This window comes from Lissotriton helveticus, chromosome 3_1, assembly GCF_964261635.1.
Source record: "Lissotriton helveticus chromosome 3_1, aLisHel1.1, whole genome shotgun sequence".
Classification (NCBI taxonomy): domain Eukaryota; kingdom Metazoa; phylum Chordata; class Amphibia; order Caudata; family Salamandridae; genus Lissotriton; species Lissotriton helveticus.
The window spans coordinates 642387589-642408772 of NC_136061.1; positions in this window are offsets into that span (position 1 = coordinate 642387589).

Sequence of the window (21184 nt, forward strand, 5' to 3'; positions counted from 1 at the left end):
TATTCTTTGTACAAAGAAAAAAGGGGAGTTGAGGGCTTTTGTGGTTATAGGGCGGTCAATAAGATAACTATTAAGAACCACTATCCTCTCCCATTAATTCCAGTACTACTTGAGCAGGTCAGAAATTCCTCCATTTACACGAAACTAGATTTACGGGGAGCTTATCACTTAATCGGTGTATGAGAAGGCGCTGAATGGAAAACCACCTTTAGGGCTAAGTTTGGGCTGTTTGAGTATACTGTTATGCCCTTCGGGCTATGTAATGCTCTGGCAGCAATTCAATATTTAATTAACGAGGTCTTGAGGGAGTTTTTGGATGTTTGTGCAATCATCTACATAGACGACATTTTGATGTACTCAAACTCAGAACAAGAACATGTACAGCATGTACACGCCATCTGTCAGCGCCTTAGGGAAAATTATCTCTTTGCTAAATTAAACAAATGCTCCTTCAATGTACAGTCAGTAGAGTTTCTGGGGTTTCACTTATCTCTGACAGAAATCACTATGGACCCCAAAAAGTTAGAAGCCATCACCAATTGCCCAACTTCAACAAATGTCAAGGAAATTCAACAGATAGTTGGCTTTGCCAATTTTCATTGTTGTTTCATCTCGCATTTTTCAGAGATAGTGGCGCCCATAACACAGCTGCTAAATAAAGGGGCAATCATTCATGTGAAATCCAGAAGCCAATCAGGTGTTGCAACTATTAAAATCTAAATTCACCACTGCACCCCTTCTTCAGCATCCCAATCCAGACCAGCCCTATTACGTTCTATCTGATGCTTCGTAGGTAGCCGTAGGATGAATTTTATCTCAAAAGAACCCAAGAACTGGCTATCTGTATCCCATATCCTTTTATTCCAAAAACTTCTACCAGCGAAGCAAAACTATACATTGGCTGAAAGAGAACTTCTGGCTATCAAACTTGTGTTTACTGAATGGAGGCATTACCTACAGGGAGCTAATCATACTTGCACAATATTTTCAGATCATAAAAATGTACTATTCTTTAGCTCCGTTAGGGCTCTCACCCCCCATCAAATGTGATGGTTGCATTTCTTTAGTGAGCTCAATTTCATCATCACCTATCACCAGGCACCAAGCAGTTACAGTCTGATGTTCTTTCTACACACACTAGGGTATGCTCATTCTTCCCATTACACTTCAGACTCCCCTAATATCATTCAACGGAAAAGATAGTGACAGTCAGTGAGGGTGACACTTTCACATTGGCCTTACATGAATGATAATATATAAAAAACTAAAGGCCGAGAAGAAAGGATGAGAACTCCTAGCCATACTATCACAAACAAGCTGTTCCTTCACGCTCAGAAACTGTACATCCCTACTTAAGAATTAAGACTTAAGGTAATTCAATAGAATCACAACACGTCAAGCTATGGCTTACCCCCTAAATACTCTATTCACCAAGAGTTTCACATTTCACTGATCAAGCAATACCACCCGCCACACAAAAACATACCCCACCCCCACCTGTTCTGATTAATGGCCAACACGAGTACAAAGTTCACCGCATCTTTGACTCTAAACAATCTCAGGGAAAACTATATTACCGTAAAGATTGGAAGGGTTATAACCCTTCAAAGCATTCCTGGGAACAAGCCTTATTAGTTCATAACCCTTGTCCGGTGATGCGATTTCATGGCCCCCACCTAACCAAACCACAACCTGTAAGACTGCCTTTGGGAGGGACGACTGTCAGGATTCTTTCCGTACCTTACCTCTCTTGACTATCACAATATACTGGCATGACTCATATAATTCCTCCCAACACTTATAAATGAACAAACGTCTTATACCCTAACTTTTGACCATACTACATGCTGTTGGTAAATAGCCAGCAGGAGCTGGTGTTCCCCGGTTTGTTTGAAAAGGCTTAATAGCTTTAGCAAACATTTTACTATGCATATGCAAGGTCAGGTTTAGGTGCCACAATAACATCCACAATCGACCCTAATATGCATCAAGCAACCGGCATTGATGACCTTAATGTGAACCTTCCAGAAGACAGCCCTCATCAAATTGATCACCTGCACCTGTTCCTTGCTATAAGTAATTGGAACACAACCTTTGTGAACATTTTAACACACGTTCTAGAAGACAGCCTCATCAAATTAATCATCTGCACCTGTCCTTGCTATAAGCAATTAGAACATGACCTTTGTGAACATTCTAAAACACCTTCTAGAAGACAGCCTCATCAAATTAATCATCTGCATATACAAACAAACCCTAATTCTAGAGGACCACGTCCATTACCACGAACACGGCGACCCGGGAGCTGAACAGCAGCGCGCAATTCTTCTCATACAATATACGAAACTCGGAGGGGACTGTGAGCCACATCTCTCTCTACCCTTGCCACCACCATAACTCACTTACCGTGACGATATAAACGGTGTTATCTGCTCCACGCCGTTCCTCTAGAATTAAGCTCCCGGGATTTCAGTTGAGTGATACAGATCAAACAGTATCCGTCTATACCGCCATATTCACACTCGAATTGGTCAAGGGCCCCACCGGGTCGGAAGTATCACCGGCAGAGCGACCTTTGGCATATACGCAGCCAATCTGAGCCCTGAAGATTCGCGTAAGCGATGAAACACGTGTCGGCTGGCTGTTGTAAAGCACACGGAAATTAAAGAATGGAAGACTACCTTTTCTTTTCTTTTCCTTTTTTAATACAAATTGTTTCTCTGCAATGTTACTTATCTCTCTTGTTGCTTGTACCACTACCTACGTGTACATGAATACTTGATGTGTGTGCATAGGGTTTGTTTGTATTTGTTTTGTTGTGTTGCACCAGCCTGCTGGTTCAACGCAAGAGTGGTTATCAGGTTTTTTCACTTACCCAGTTGCATCACCGATTTTGCTCCTTTGTGCATTTATTATAGGCAGTGTGCCCAGTGCTTCACTGACAAGAAAAACCTTTCTCTCTTAGCCATTAAATTAATCATCTGCACTTGTTCCCTACTATAAGCAATTAGAACACAACCTTTGTGAACATTCTAAAGCACCTTCTAGACGGCAGACTCATCAAATTAATTATCTGCATATGTTCCTTGTTACAAACAATTTGAATATGACCTTTATGAACGTTCTAAAGTGGTCTTATTTAAAGACTGTTTACACTCCTCCCCTTTGCTTCGTCTTTTCACCTGCCACTTACCTGTTTCCTGGCTTCCAGGACTCTGTCTTGCCAGCTCCCTTGATTCTCCTGCTCCTGCTTCGATCTTACTACAAAGAACGCCCCGCATTAGTCTCACACATGGATAAAAAAAAAAACAGGAACAAAAGGAGAGACGCATTAACAGACTTAATTTTACTATGCGCTGAATATTGTGCTGCAAACAAAAGTAAGCAGTGTATTTATTCAACTTGTACATACTGTTGGCAGGGCTCTAACAGAGAGGACTTGGATAAAGCTAACCCTGTCCAATTATTTTTGTGGGATTGATGCTGAAATCATACTAACTACAGTTTCGAGAACTTTGAAGAAGGGGCCTCTACGGACAGTCTAAATGAAGAAAAAAAAACTAAAGGTTGATTGATATTTGAAAAGATTTTTGTGGGGTGATACCCTAAGAGATAGAGTTAATACTAGACTAAAGCCTTATTATTTGATTATTTATTGTTACCATGTCTGCTGGTACCATTCATCAGACTGGTTTTAATGCCTGCTGCAGGGACTCTATGCGCTCTCTCCATCCCAACACACTTCCCCCTGGGATTTTCCACCTGTAAACCGAAGGCAAGTCTCAGGAGGACTCGGGAACTAGCTTTTACATCCCATTAGAATCATCTGGGATCCAGGTAGGTGGCTTATGGCAGTTAAATGAATATGGGTGGCCCACGTGGCCCCCATGCAGCCATGGGGACCGTCACCCCCCAAGGCACTTAAATTTATGGATGTGGGCAGGCAGGACATTTCCCTGGGGCACAAGTTATAATTTATGGAGGATTGTCCTTACGGACTACCCTGCAGCCCCAGGGACCACCACCGTCCCTAAGCTAACTTGTAGGATGGAGGAGGCTGTGTGGCCCCTCTTGTGATGCCACTTATGGCCCTGGGGACGTGCAGAGCCGGCTCCTGCTACCTCCTGAGGTGCCCACCCTCAGGAGTTAGTTGTTTTCTTTTGCTTGGTGGGAGCTGAGCAAAAGCAAACATAACTCCGCTTTCTGCAAGCCGGAGTGGTCAAACAGCTGCATCTTGAAGAAAGTGTAGTTTTCATTTTTTGTCTGCCCATAAATATGCATTTAGAGAAACAGATGAAAACATTTGCTCTCACAGACAGGGAGCTGCCTTTCAGCAGTCCCCTGTCTGTCACATCAATGCCGGCTCCCACAGAAGGCGGGGAGCTAGCGGGCACCGAAGGACCTTGAAGCTCCCCCACAGTACCAAGCACAGGTAACTAGGTGCCCTAGTGGCACCCAGAATAAAGAGGCCGGGCCCTGGTGCACATCTGGTTGGGTGATGAAGTCCCTTGGCTGCTGAGGGTCCTTGGGGGCCAACACCCCTTCTATTTCCTCTATTAAGTCACACACAACAGGATTGCCGGGAGCTGATCTTAGGCCTCGCAAATTTCTCCACTACTCTGGAAATGCACCTCCCGGTGCACTACTAGTTGGAGGATGACGTCTCCTTGGATGCTGAGGGTAATTAGGAGCCAACAACCCCTCCTACTACCTTCAGTAACTCCCACACAGTGGGGTTGCAGAGAGGTTTTCAGATGCCCACCCCCTTTCTTCACTACTCTGCAATCGTGCCTCCAGGCACACTATTGGCTGGGGGATGAAGTCACCTTGGATGCTGGGAGTCCTTGGGGGCCACAAACCCCTCCTGTTGTCTCCAGTAAGTCCCACACAGCTGGATTGCAGAGAGGTCATCGGAGGCTCCAACCTCTTCACCACTCTGCAAATGCACCTCCTGGTGCACTACCTGTTGAGGAATGAAGTCCCCTTGAATATCGAGGGTCCTTGGGGGCCAAGAATCCCTCCTGTTTCCTCAGGTAAGTCTCACACAGCGGGATTGCTGAGAGCTGGGGGAAGGCTCTGCCCCCTTTCTCCACCACTCTGCAAATTCACCTCCTGGCACAGTGCTGTTTGGGGAATGAAGTTCGCTTTGATGCTAAGGGTCCTTGGGCACCAACAAGCCCTCCTATTACCTCCAGTAAGTCCCACACAGCTGGATTGCTGTGAGCTCATCCGAGGCTCTGCCCCCTTTCCTCACCACCCTCCAAACACGCAGAGCCATACTAGTACCCAGTGCCAGATACCCATAGGGATGACAGTATTGCGCCTTACAAATGCTGTTTGATTGAGTGACTCACTCAACTAATCACTCATCCATAGAGCCACTCACACATCAACTCACTCAATCACCCATACAGAAACTCACACAGCCACTCACTCACCCACACACTCACACTCTGACTCACTCTCCAATACATCTAGTCACACAGCCACTCACTCACCCATTCAGCCACTGACATAGTCTCACACTCAGCCATGAAACCATTCGCACAGCCACAGAATCAGTTACATACCCATCTTTACAACCACTCACACATTCCCACACCCTTCCAACCACTCACACAGACATTCTGGAGCTTACTTACAAGGACTTAACGCCGCCGTAGCGTCTAGTTTTTTTTATCGCCTTATTAACATGTTGCCGCTAACAACCGTTACTGGCACTTTTCCAGCGGAAACATGAATTTTCAAGATTGCCACTTCTGTTAGTGGGACTTAACGAAAATGAGATGCAAGGTAGGCGTACCAGTGAAAAAACTGCCGCTAACCACACTTCTCGATATTTACAAGGAATTCCTTGTCTGGTGCTAAACCAAAAAAACTGCCTCTAAGTCCAGTTCGAGGCAGTTTTTTAAAACCAAAAAATAGCTGGTCTTAAAATTGCTGCAAATACTTGGGCCCACATATAAGATGTTTGGGTGCTGGACAGCGCTGCAAGGAATATTGCTACGCTGCACTGCACCAAAACAAAAGGTCAAGAATGCACCCTATCAATAAGATAGGGTGCATTCCTGGCCCTCATTCATGAAAAGTGTTGCATTGCTGCAACACAACAGGTTGAAACACGTTTCACTGCACCGACCCTTGCGACACCATGGATGCACAGTATTTACTGTATGGCGCTCCATGTAGCAATCAATGACAGATACGTATGGAATCCTGACATATCTGTCAGTGCTAAAGTCACGCATTGCTGCAGTTGTGTTGCAAGCATGACGCAACTCCAGCAATGGAAGGGGCAGGCCTATTCCTATGGCACTGTGCCACCCTTACACCTGCCATGAGGCAGGCTTACGGTTTTGAGGCAGTGGCGTCCTTGAATTGTTGCAGTGAAATCTGATGGATTTTACTGTTCCATTCCTATGAGGATTTGTTGTGTGGGAATGCCCACCCCGCATACATCATACCTGACGCAAGTAAAATGTAAGGGTGGGCGGAGCTGGTGTAGTGCCTCTACGCGTAGCTCCACAGAGTTTGGAAAAAACTCAGTGGCGCTCCGCTCCCTCCCCCCTCCCAAAATCTTTAAAAATGATAAAAGAAGGCACTTACCTGTGTGTCTACTGCCTCCCCTGCCTGGCTGCTCTATTTCCTGCTCCTTGCTTCCTTCTTCATTGAAAAAAACACTACATTGTATGCCTTGCGCATGCGTCCACTTAGTGTGTTTTTCAATGAAGACGGACACGAGAGCCGCTCTCCTTCTTCTCCTCGCGTCCTTCTTCATTGAAAAAAACACTATGTTGCACATCTTGCGTGTGCACATGCCCACTCGCAAGACGTACAATGTAGTGTTTTTTTCAATGAAGAAGGACGCGAGAGGAGCAGGAAGGAGAGAGGCCAGGAAGGGAGGCGGCAGACATGTAGGTGAGTGCCTTCTTTTATCATTTTTAAAGAATTTGGGAGATGGGAAGGAGAGGCTAACTCCACTCCACCATGGAGGCAGAGTTTTGCCTACCTCCGCATTCGCATCAGAGCGCGGAGTCGGCATATCTCCAAAATCTCAGCTGGCGGAGCGGAGTTACCCACCCAAGGTTAGTAAAATGTGGAACAGGGCTTTACAAGGTCATGTATATGCCTAGATCTGTCACTTTGTAAATAAGGTTCAACGTGGTGCAAAATTAACGCTGCAAGTATGTCAAGAAAATGATGCACTGGTGGATTTAAACTGTCAGAAGGTTCTCATGAATAAGGTCCCCTGTGTTTAGCCTTCATTGATGCATAATGGCTGCCATGCGCCAGTGCAGGCACCCTTGTGCCATGGTGTTGCAGACGTGATTGATGTTTTGCAAGAAGGGACACCTACCTCCACAAAACCCTTCAATCCAGGGTATTTCCTCTTCCTCTGTGTGGTGTGTGTTGACAGTGGATTTGAAGGGGTATTGTTGTGGCTCCATCTCTTCTCAAGACATCTGCAGGTGCGTCTGGACTAGTGGAGGGCGGTAGTCAACCAGTTGGCCTTCTTGGAGTGTTGTATGCCTGCTCTTTTCTTAAGGGGTGCCATGGTGTAGGTGCAGTTGGAGATCCATTGGGGGAGGTTGTCTGCTGCGGTGTTGGTGTCTGTAAGCGTTGGCCGAGTGGTGGTGCTGAGGGAGTTGACAAGAAGTTCTTCAGTGGCCTTGATCCAGCTGCGACAGGGGGCGGTGATGGCAGTGGTGTATGGTGGGCATGGTGAAAGTGTGATGTATACAATTATGGTCGGTCCAGGAGAGTTCGGTGGTGTGGCCATATTTGAAGTTCCCGCTGGCGGAGAAGATGGGCTTGAGCTCGTGTCCGGCTATGTGGGTTAGTGCAGTGACTAGCTGCAGTAAGGTTCCCCAGGAGGGGTGTGGGGTACTGGTCACTGGGATTGTCCAGGTGGAACTTGAGGTCTCTTAGTAGGACGTAGTCGTTGGATGGGAGAACCTGGGGTAGGATAAGGTCTACAATGGTATCAGTGAATGGGGGTTCATGGGCCTGTAGACGAGGGTGCTGTGGAGGGTGGTGTTGGGATTGGTCCGGATCTGGAAGTGGAGTTGCTCCATGGTTGCCATTGGGTCATTAGAGTGAGTTGTCAGTTGGAGTGTGCTTTTGTAGATGATGGCAATGCCTCCTCCTGGATGGTCAGGTGGTCCTTCTGGGTGATTTTGTAGCTGTAGGGGATGGCACTGGTGATGTCTAGTCCGTAGCAAGGGTTGGTCCAGGTTTCCATGAAGAAGGTGATGTCTGAAGAGGTGGTGTCGAGGATGTCCCAGATATCTGTGGCATATTTGTGGAGGAAACGCACGTAGAGGAGGATGCAGTTGAGCCAGTCGGGTACGCTGTTGGTCGGCTGGGCAGCAAGAGGCACTGGCCTGCTGATGTGGTAGGTGTGTTTGCAGTTTTGGCAGGCGCAGGGTGCAAGGTTATTCTTCGATGATGCTAGATGGCAGGTAGTGTGGCGTCCAGGGTTGAGGGCGAGGAGGGTGCTGACATCATAGTGGTGGAGTGTCCGAGAGGCAGAGTCCCTGGTGCTGGGCCCGGTACAGGGGTGGATGGATTCAGACAGCTTGCCTTTGGCACACCAGTGGCACGCCTGCTGAGCATGCCACACATCGTCCGCCATTAAGTAGTGCTGCAGGGGCTGGACAGCTGGGAGTTGGGAAACATGGGAAATGACACTGAAGAGGGCAGGAATGTGGGGGATCGCAGTGGCAATTAGGGAGAGAACAGGAAAAAGGGAACTGAAAAAAGCACGGGAAATACAAAGCCAAGCAAAGCAAACATAAAAAAAATGGTAGAAGAGTAGAAAGATGGACAGGAACAGCACAAGAGAGGGATAGGAAGGCAATCAAGACGCAGAGCAGTGATGCTCTACCACTGGACTACCACGGATGAAACTGGAGCCTGGAGACTCAAATACCTGCCTTCCAGGTCAGAGGAACCAGCAGCAGCAGATTGGGACAGCAGCAGCAGCAACCAGATGGCTCAGAACTGAGGAAGTCCGCTAAGAGATAGTCTCCTGTACACCCAAAAGCAAATTAACAGGGGGCTAGGAAAGGCAGCACCACCCAGTTGCCTCTTCCGATCTAACAGTGGCAACCGTATTCCGTATTCCCCAGTTCTCCATTGAGTAATGGCAGATCAAGCTGCATACTCAAGGGCCTCGGCCCAAACCGGCTCCTGTGCCCCTTGCACTCACTGCCATCAATGGCCTGTCTCAGCGACTTGAGCCAGTCAGTGAAGTCCCCCATCAGTCTTGTGCAGTGCTCTTGGTGATGTAGGTCAGACACAGCACAGGGATTGCTCAGGGCATGGTCTAAATCACCCACAGGTGCTAAGCCTGGGCCTGCCTTGACCACCTGGCCTCCTCCGCTTGGCATGCTACCTTTCCTCACCTGGACATTGACACTGGAACTCAATTGCTGCACTCTCTCCAAATCTGTGACTCAGCCAGCAGGAGCCTCAGCCAGGCAGCATATCACAGGCCTGGGTACAGCAGTCACCACTGAGTCCACTTGGTAACCTCCCAATGCAGGTGATGCAACAGGGCTCCCGGCCTATGATGTAGAGAGGCATTACTCACCATTTGTTATCTCCTCCGTCCACCCCAGTGTAGTGGTAGTGCATGGTATGCGATGCAGACCTCGCTACATTGGTGCACAGGAGCGGTTCTACCGTTTACAGCTCCTTGGGGCACCAGGCCATCTTCTCATACAGGTCAGCAAAGGGTCTCCATGCGACCTGCCAGGCTTTACCACCAGATGAGGGCGATCACTAATGCTTTAATATCTTCCTCTACAACACCTCTGCTTCCCACTTTGAGTCACAGATGCAGGCCCTGCTTAACCTCCGGGTCCCGGTACTATCCACGCTTTCAAGGTTTTGGCTGCCATGGTGTTGCAAGGAGGGCGCTATGAAAATTGATGCATCACTGGTTTTTCCCTGCAAAGTGCCTCTTTTCATAAATGCAACCCTGAATCTGCATTTCCTCTTTCCCTGGGACTTTGGCTGGTCATCCTGGCGGTTGGAGAGTTTGGGGGGTTGTTGATCTGTGCTGCACTTGCCCCTGGCTGCTCCATTCCTCATTCCATTGTTTTTATTTTATTATTTTCATTGGCGGTGGACTTATAGGCTATTTTTGCCTCTAAAGGAAAAAAAAAGCGATGTTGGGCTGACTAACGTGAGTTTTTCTGCCGCTAAATGGCCTTTCATCTCTTTTCTCTTGTCAACAGCAAAATTGTTTAGCGCCTTGATGCTAGTGACAGCGGCAGTTTTCACCACGGCTAGCTGATACTATCACCATGTAGTGAAATTTTTTTAATTCATCGCAAACAGGGCAATAGTTTTCGGCGAAAGGCCACGTTAACAAAACTTCTGCTAACTATTGCTAACGCTAGTTAGCAGCAGTTCTGGTAAATATACCTCTCCGTCTCCTATACAGACCCTCCAGGATTTCGCGATTTCGCGGTTTGCCGCGAAATCGGCACTTTTGTAAAAATGCCGCGATTTTTACAAAAGTGCCCACGAAATCGGCACTTTTGTAGAAATCTCGCAGCATATTTACAAAAGCCGCTATATCCTGGGGGGTCTGTTTAAACATTACACTACTTCACTTCCAGCAGGATCACAGAACAGAAGTGTTCTGTTAGGACCTGCGGTAGTTCTGCATTGCAACTGAGGCACACATGTCCAAAACTACAAACTTGAAAAAGAAAACATTTCCACATATGTTTTGTTCTTCTGCGCTCAGAGAATGTGTAACCCCCTGATAAAGCACTTCTTTATAACAATGCGCATCTCCCGGCTCCAACATTTAAATAGATGCCTTATTTTCTTAAAAGCGTAACACATGAAATAAGTATACCGTGCTCTGCAGCCCCGAGGTTTAGCCGGCAGTTGTACAAAATCGGATGAATTTAATTCTCCTTATTTAATGCGACCCAATATAATTGCATCCTAGACGCTAGCAATTACAGGTCGGAATTTTCTGCAGGAGGCGCATTGAGAGATATGTAAACTGTACTGTTAAGGGCTTATCATTATTTACCCTTTTGGCATTCTGCTAATCTCCGGTCTATGCCCTGCTTGACAGCTACTCACTCTCCACGCTATTGAGCCCTTTCTTTGATTCTTGCATCTCTAAACAATGCGGGCTGGCCCGAGGCATTTCCGAGCACTCCATGCCAGCTCCGGCCACAACAATGCTATTTCACACCCTGTATGGCTCCAGGGGAGGGGGCTTGGGACCCAGCGCCCCGCTCTTAACACAAGCCGTAATGTCTCCTATATATTTTTTCTTTCTCACTGCGCAGCCATTCATCCTTGATATTGAGGGATTCACAGCCAAGTCAAAGACTCACTCGCCATCCCTGCAGCATGCGCTTAAACCCCACTTAGATATCTGCCTCACCTTGCCTCTACTGCTGTCTTGCCCCGCTGGATTGTCGCTGGCGCTACGAGCCTCTTCCTCCTCCCACACTGTCTGGGGGGGCTGTGTGTCATGGCCGCGTCTCTTGACCCTGCTTCGCCGGTCCCCTCAGCCTTGGCCTTCGATCTCCGGCGGGGGTTCTCTGGTCAGGGGTCACTCTGTACTTCCTCCGTCTTTGTCTCCCGCATGCTGCAATGCCCACTCTTGATGCCAGAGGTTGGTTGCGAGCCCGCCTGCTCAGCCGGGTTTGCCACTCCGCAGATTCCATTGTTCGCCGGCCTGGAGGAGTGCTCTTCGGTGCCTTCGCCCCGGGAGACAACACCATATCAGCACCAGTGAGGGAAACCCTGGAGCCTCAGGATGCTCGTCGGGCGCTCCTCCGGCTCCGCATGCTTCGCCATCTCCGCCCCCGGCTGGGCCTCGCTGCGGCACTCCTCACCTGCCGCTTGCACCCCTCGTGGAGCTTGGGGAGAGATCCTACCGCCCACTATACGGCGCCATGAGTCGAGGAGGACTCGTGGAGCTTGGGGAGAGATCCTACCACCCACTATACGGCGCCATGAGTCAAGGAGGACCCCCAGGTTGCGTGCGTGGTCGGTGGGTGTTGGAGCTGTTCCCAGTGCGATCTGCTACCAGGAGTCGTCCCAGCCCAACGGGGTGGATTCGAGGATGAAGACCTCCGGAGAGGAAGTCTTGCTTTTCGAGGGAAACAAAGTGTCTACATTGTAAATAAACCAAATATACATAGCTTCATGTTGTTAAATAACTAAAAAAACTAAGATATATGTGTTTGTTGTAGGAAAAATGGCCAAATAAAATGCTGCAAAATTGCCGCTAAATTTCCATATTTGTGCCACTAAATTTCCATTTTTGTGCCGCTAAATTTGCTAATCCATGCCGCTATATCCTGGGGGGTCTGCTATTCAACCACTCACACACACTCACTTACCTATAGGCACACTAAAACAGCTACTCACTCACCTATACACCCACTCTCACACCCACTCCTTCATCCATACAGCTATTCGCACAGCCACTCACTTACCTGTGCAGCCACTTACACAGCCATTCACTCACCCATACAGCTACTCACAGAACCACTAACACATCCTTAGAGGAACTGTCACCCACTCCTGTAAACATACAGCAACTCAGACATCCATTCACACACTAATACATATAATCACACAGCCACTCAGATATGATAGAAATAGTATGACTAATTACTAGTACAGAAAGAATAGTAATTTAACTTTTGTTTTAGCCTACTATATATTTTTAAGTATCAGAAACATTCATGAAACACTTTCAGTCATGTATGATGTAATCAGTGATGTCATTTGAGATGTCATCAGTGATGTCATAGACCATGTCATGAGGGATGTAATATGTGAGGTTATAAGCAGTGCATTGCAGGGGTGTAAGTTAGAGTTAGCTCTTGTAACTAACTATAACTACTGAATTTCTGTGGCTTTCTACAAGTGAATTCTAAGCCTAACTATAGCGTCTCTGTAACCATATTTTTTTCAGTGAATTTCTAAGGTTTTTGTTATTCTATTTCCTACATATTACATACCTGTAACCTTTGTTTTTTTCATTGAATATATTTTATAATATTATAGCATTTTCTTTGCTACCCTTTCATGTCTCCACATAAGGATTCAACATCTTTAAATATTTTTACATTTATAAATGATGTTTAATTTATCACATTTGCCACTTTTTAAAGACCACTTTTAAATATAATTATGAATTCTGGTTGGAGCATCATTGTTTAAAAAGTAAACCGTGTGATATGATAATAGTTGTCATGCAGATCTTGATATACAAAGTGCATGAATTGTGTGGCAATCACTTTACCTGATATTAGGAAAACCCTTTTGTTACAAAGTGTTTGCTTAACAATGTTTGTTTTAAGTGCTCCTAAATTTTAGTAGATTGAAGTACCAAGTCTCTGGGAGTAAATGAAAAACTGGACCAGTTATTGTCAAAGAAGCCCACAGCAGCTTTGATTGCAAACCACAAGCTGAGGCTTGTCCCAGCGACCACACATATCCTCAGCATCCTGTTTTAGTGTTGACCATTCATATAGGCTATTGCTACCAACACCTGCAGACAATGTCTTGTGACAGCTGTCACTTTCTTTTTTCTGTGCCCTTAATTCCCTATCTCCCTTTTTCTGCCCCCCTCACTACTGTATAGCACTCTCTTCATAGATTGCGCCTGCACATTATGACTCCTATAGTTTTTATTTATATAGTTATTATATTATGCTGCTTTATTCTAAAGCACACTCTACCAAGTGGTATAAGTGAGCTGTACATTAAAGTGGATCTGTGGAGATTCATTATCTCAATGTACAGTAAAAGCATTGAGATGAAACATTTGAAGATAAATGTGGTGATAGTTCTAAGAACAGAATTATCGACCCGGAATGTCTCAAGTTACATTGTGTAAGAGGAGCAGGGCACTTTACAAGCTCATACTGTGCATGTAGCCAGCATTGGGATACAAGACTCCAATTACCTTGGGGTGGCAGAGAACAAAGATTTGGGTAGTTGCCAATTGTAACCATTCACAACATATTAGTCATGGAGCATGAAGGGAAGCAGGATAAAGTTGAAAGTGGGGCGGACAGAGCAAGATAAGGGACTGGGCAATGGTTGTAAAGTGGAAGCTTGGATGCACTTCAATGAAATAATATTGAGGTATTGAATATCAACATGCAAAAATATAGCTTAAAAAATGGAGAACAAAAATATCATAATCCTATACTTAAAGCATAAAACAACAAATATTGAACTACAAAAATATAGCCATAAAAAAATCTACAATAGGTTAAAACAAAAATTAAGCGATACTAAAAATCGGCAGTAAAATAAAACATAAGAAGTATTATAAAAAACACAAGATATATTGTAACCGAAAGTATAGCTAAATGTCATTTAACCGCGGCGGTAATTCTGATGTGGTACCGGGCGTTTCCGTGTGCGGGTGGGGCCGCGTCGGCCGTTGGACGTGCGCAGCACTGCGAAGGTAGTGCTTGCGACGGCCAACGGCAGACGACAGCACGCAACGGGTTAAAAAACATATATGTTTATATATAATTATAATTCTCTAAAACAAACATATATATATATATATATATATATATATATATATATATATATACAATGTACACACTGAGAAAAGCAAAGGTTAAAGTAATGTAATAGCTAGGTGAAATGTTCACTAACAACACAGAGTTTTAAACTCTAAAAGCCTCAATTTTTCACTGGGTATAGTTATCTCAAGAAACTATAATTCAGGTCCTAAAGTAAGTATTACTCAAGTCCCTGCCATACACTGCTAATCCCCAGAATGCAGCCAAAACCATACTGCGTATGACCTGCGACCAGGCCTTGTGGCCAAACCACCCCAAAGCCAGGCAACGCCACACTGTCCACGACCTTCGGACGTCCGTGGCCTGGGGTTGAACCTTTACCATTTGGTGTAGGATTGCCCTTTGGGAACCCCCGGGGGCTCCATCTCCTGGTGCCAAATACAATTAAACTGGGATGGGGGTGTGACCCCCCTTTATGAGCCTTATTGGACCCTAGGGACCACATCCCTGTGGTCAAATATAATAACAAGAGGGAGGGGATACAGGTGACTCCCTCCTCTAAGACTTATTAGGCCCTGGGCCCCCATCCACAGGGTCAAGTAATTATTAAAGGGAGGGGGAATGCAGTCCCACTCCCTGAGCCCAATTGGGCCCTGAGGACCCCATTCGCTGGGGCTAAAATATCAATAAAAGGGGAGGGGGTAATGCAACCCCCCCAAGCCTTTATAGGCTCTGGGGACCACATCCCTTGAGCCGTATCTTTTTTAAAAAGGGAGAGGGCTATGCGGCCCCTCCTCCCATGGCCTCATCAGGCACTGGGACCCCAGAGCCCTATCTATTTTGGAGGGGAGGTGGGCTGTGCTGCCCCCTTGCTAAGCCTATTATGGCCCTGTGGACCTTACCCCCAGGGCCCACATTATTTTAAAGTGGGAGACCTGGTGCCCACCCAGGGCACCCCCATGCACAATATTGGGGAACATTGGGGGTAGCCCCAGGGCCCCCGCGGCACTCTGTGGGAGTCATCATTGCTCCCACCCACAGGAAGCTAGCTGATACTATCACCATGTAGTGACATATTGTAAATTCATCGCAAACAGGGCAATAGTTTTCGGCAATAGGCCACGTTAACAATACTTCTGCTAACTATTGCTAACGCTAGTTAGCAGCAGTTCTGGTAAATATACCTCTCAGTCTCCTATACAGACCCTCCAGGATTTCGCGATTTCGCGGTTTGCCGCGAAACCAGCACTTTTGTAAAAATGCCGCGATTTTTACAAAAGTGCCCGCGAAATCGGCACTTTTGTAGAAATCGCGCAGCATTTTTACAAAAGCCGCTATATCCTGGGGGGTCTGTTTAAACATTACACTACTTCACTTCCAGCAGGATCACAGAACTGAAGTGTTCTGTTAGGACATGCGGTAGTTCTGCATTGCAACTGAGGCACACATGTCCAAAACTACAAACTTGAAAAAGAAAACATTTCCACATATGTTTTGTTCTTCTGCGCTCAGAGAATGTGTAACCCCCTGATAAAGCACTTCTTTATAAAAATGCGCATCTCCCGGCTCCAACATTAAAATAGATGCCTTATTTTCTTAAAAGCGTAACACATGAAATAAGAATACCGTGCTCTTCAGCCCCGAGGTTCAGCCGGCAGTTGTACAAAATCGGATGAATTTAATTCTCCTTATTTAATGCGACCCAATATAATTGCATTCTAGACGCTAGCAATTACAGGTCGGAATTTTCTGCAGGAGGCGCATTGAGAGATATGTAAACTGTACTGTTAAGGACTTATCATTATTTACCCTTTTGGCATTCTGCTAATCTCCGGTCTATGCCCTGCTTGACAGCTACTCACTCTCCACACTATTGAGCCCTTTCTTTGATTCTTGCATCTCTAAATAATGCGGGCTGGCCAGAGGCATTTCCGAGCACTCCATGCCAGCTCCGGCCACAACTATGCTATTTCACACCCTGTATGGCTCCAGGGGAGGGGGCTTGGGACCCAGCGCCCCGCTCTTAACACAAGCCGTAATGTCTCCTATATATTTTTTCTTTCTTACTGCGCAGCCATTCATCCTTGATATTGAGGGATTCACAGCCAAGTCAAAGACTCACTCGCCATCCCTGCAGCATGCGCTTAAACCCCACTTAGATATCTGCCTCACCTTGCCTCTACTGCTGTCTTGCCCCGCTGGATCGTCGCTGGCGCTACGAGCCTCCTCCGCCTCCCACGTTGTCTGGGGGGCTGTGTGTCATGGCCGCATCTCTTGACCCTGCTTCGCCGGTCCCCTCAGCCTTGGCCTTCGATCTCCGGCGGGGGTTCTCTAGTCAGGGGTCACTCCGTACTTCCTCCGTCTTGGTCTCCCGGATGCTGCAATGCCCACTCTTGATGCCAGACGTTGGTTGCGAGCCCGGCTGCTCAGCCGGGTTTGCCACTCCGCAGATTCCATTGTTCGCCGGCCTGGAGGAGTGCTCTTCGGTGCCTTCGCCCCGGGAGACAACACCATATCAGCACCAGTGAGGGAAACCCTGGAGCCTCAGGATGCTCGTCGGGCGCTCCTCTGGCTGCGCATGCTTCGCCATCTCCACCCCCGGCTGGGCCTCGCTGCGGCACTCCTCTCCTGCCGCTTGCACCCCTCGTGGAGCTTGGGGAGAGATCCTACCACCCACTATACGGTGCCATGAGTCGAGGAGGACTCGTGGAGCTTGGGGAGAGATCCTACCACCCACTATACGGCACCATGAGTCAAGGAGGACCCCCAGGTTGCGTGCGTGGTCGGTGGGTGTTGGAGCTGTTCCCAGTGCGGTCGGCTACCAGGAGTCGTCCCAGTCCAACGGGGTGGATTCGAGGATGAGGACCTCCGGAGAGGAAGTCTTGCTTTTCGAGGGAAACAAAGTGTCTACATTGTAAATAAACCAAATATACATAGCTTCATGTTGTTAAATAACTAAAAAAAACTAAGATATCAGTGATTGTTGTAGGAAAAATGGCCAAATAAAATGCTGCAAAATTGCCGCTAAATTTCCATATTTGTGCCACTAAATTTCCATTTTTTTGCCGCTAAATTTGCTAATCCATGCCGCTATATCCTGGGGGGTCTGCTATTCAACCACTCACACACACTCACTTACCTATAGGCACACTAAAACAGCTACTCACTCACTCATACACCCACTCACACACCCAGTCCTTCATCCATACAGCCATTCGCACAGCCACTCACTTACCTGTGCAGCCACTTACACAGCCATTCACTCAACCATACAGCTACTCACAGAACCACTAACACATCCTTAGAGAAAATGTCACCCACTCCTGTAAACATACAGCAACTCAGACATCCATTCACACACTAATACATATAATCACACAGCCACTCAGATATGATAGAAATAGTATGACTAATTACTAGTACAGAAAAAATAGTAATTTAACTTTTGTTTTAGCCTACTAAATATTTTTAAGTATCAGAAACATTCATGAAACACTTTCAGTCATGTATGATGTCATCAGTGATGTCATTTGAGATGCATTCCATGATGTCATTTGAGATGTCATCAGTGATGTCATAGACCATGTCATGAGGGATGTAATATGTGAGGTTATAAGCAGTGCATTGCAGGGGTGTAAGTTATAGTTAGCTCTTGTAACTAACTATAACTACTGAATTTCTGTGGCTTTCTACAAGTGAATTCTAAGCCTAACTATAGTGTCTCTGTAACCATATTTCTTTTCAGTGAATTTCTAAGTTTTTTTTAATTCTATTTCCTACCTATTACATACCTGTAACCTTTGTTTTTTTCATTGAATATATTTTATAATATTATAGCATTTTCTTTGCTACCCTTTCATGTCTCCACATAAGGATTCAACATCTTTAAATATTTTTACATTTATAAATGATGTTTAATTTATCACATTTGCCACTTATTAAAGACCACTTATAAATATAATTATGAATTCTGGTTGGAGCATCATTGTTTAAAAAGTAAACCGTGTGATATGATAATAGTTGTCATGCAGATCTTGATATACAAAGTGCATGAATTGTGTGGCAATCACTTTACCTGATATTAAGAAAACCCTTTTGTTGCAAAGTGTTTGCTTAACAATGTTTGTTTTAAGTGCTCCCAAATTTTAGTAGATTGAGGTACCAAGTCTCTGGGAGTAAATGAAAAACTGGACCAGTTATTGTCAAAGAAGCCCACAGCAGCTTTGATTGCAAACCACAAGCTGAGGCCTGTCCCAGCGACCACACATGTCCCCAGCATCCTGACAGCCACAATTCCTGATCACTTTGGTTGCCAGGCAATGCTGTGCTGAAGTTTACACAGCTGCATTCCTCCAGGCATATTATTCCCTGTTTTAGTGTTGACCACTCACATAGGCTATTGCTACCAACACCTGCACACAATGTCTTGTGGCAGCTGTCACTTTCTTTTTTCTGTGCCCTTAATTCCCCATCTCCCTTTTTCTGCCCCCCTCACTACTTTATAGCACTCTCTTCATAGATTGCGCCTGCACATTATGACTCCCATAGTTTTTATTTATATAGTTATTATATTATGCTGCTTTATTCTAAAGCACACTCTACCAAGTGGTATAAGTGAGCTGTACATTAAACTGGATCTGTGGAGATTCATTATCTCAATGTACAGTAAAAGCATTGAGATGAAACATTTGAAGATAAATGTGGTGATAGTTCTAAGAACAGAATTATCGAGACGGAATGTCTCAAGTTACATTGTGTAAGAGGAGCAGGGCCCTTTACAAGCTCATACTGTGCATGTAGCCAGCATTGGGATACAAGACTCCAATTACTTTGGGGTGGCAGAGAACAAAGATTTGGGTAGTTGCCAATTGTAACCATTCACAACATATTAGTCATGGAGCATGAAAGGAAGCAGGATAAAGTTGATTGTGGGGCGGACAGAGCAAGATAAGGGACTGGGCAATGGTTGTAAAGTGGAAGCTTGGATGCACTGCAATGAAATAATATTGAGGTATTGAATATCAACATGAAAAATATAGTTTAAAAAAATGGAGAACACAAATATTGTAATCCTATACTTAAAGCATAAAACAACAAATATGGACTACAAAAATACAGCCATAAAAAAGTCTACAATAGGTTAAAACAAAAATTAAGCGATACTAAAAATCGGCAGTAAAATAAAACATAAGAAGTATTATAATAAACACAAGAAATATTGTAACCGAAAGTATAGCTAAATGTCATTTAACCGCGGCGGTAATTCTGATGCGGTGCGGGCGTTTCCGGGTGCGGGTGGGGCTGCGTCGGCCGTTGGACGTGCGCAGCACTGCGAAGGTAGTGCTTGCGATGGCCAACGGCAGACGACAGCACGCAACAGGTTAAAAAACATTTAAGTTTATATATAATTATAATTCTCTAAAACAAACATATATATTACCTACTGGCGGTCGCCAGTAGGTATATATAGTTAGGATTTTTTTCCTATGGGATTTTTGAAAATTCTATGTCGCATAACTTTGGCGTTTGAGGACGGAATTGGCTGAAATTTTCAGAAAAATGGAACATTTCGTTTCTGAGCAGCCCCTAAAAATTTGGGGGGGTTTCGTCAAGGGGGGGCCGAGAAAAAAGGGGGGTCCCAAAACACGTTTTTCCCATGCAATTTTCCATAGGGCGGTTGGACTCACTTTTAGCTCGTACGGCTGAATGGATTTCCACGAAACTTGGCAAAATTGTAGATATTGTTTGCCCGATGGGCCTTTGCTAGGTCTCAATATATGTGCTCCAGTGGATTTTGATAAATTAACGTTCAAAAAAATATATATATCTGTAACAGCGCTCCGGTTAGCTCCCCGGTTCGCGTACCTGACGCGTAATGGAACTTCGCGAAGCGAAGCTGATTGGCTCTCCGGTGTCTGTCAACATTCTAAACAGTCCGGAGCGGCCGCCATCTTGTCTCTCGGTAAGATCGAGATGAAGAAAAACGAAGGGGGAAATTAATGAAAGGGGGCAAGGTAGACCCCTCCTGACCCCCTAGGATTGATGAGGGGGCTATTAAAGGGTCCCGCGGGGCAAAAAAAAAAAAAAAAATCAGTTTTTTCGCGGTAGAGGCGCTACCCGGTACGCGAACTGGGTAGCTAACCGGTAGCGTAACGGGAGTCCGCCATCTTGTGTTTCGGTCGAATTTAATCACAAGATGGAGGAAAAACAATGTGGGAAATGGGTATAAGGGGGCACGGGAGACGTATCCTGACCCCCTTGGTTTTCTAAGGGTGGCTGAGGAGTCTCATATATGTCGAAAAAGAAATAAAAATTGAATATTTCGCGAGGTTAGCTGCCGGTACGCGAACCGGGTAGCGAACCGGGAAGCGAACAAAAGTGAAAATTAGTGAAAAAAGGTACATTTGAAATTTTTAAAGAGTAATCATAGTTAAGGTAGCTCTGAGAAAGAGCTTTTGGGTTCTGTGTAAGTTCTAGGTACTTATAAGTAGGTACCAATACACAGTCTTAAATTCTGAATGAAAACTCTGTTTCCCTCATCTGAGAAGTGCACACCATCTCCTCTGTAGATATCTTGCATGTGGTAACGAAAGTTATTGTTGTATATTGAGCCCATTCCATGGTCTCTCAAGAAAGCTGAA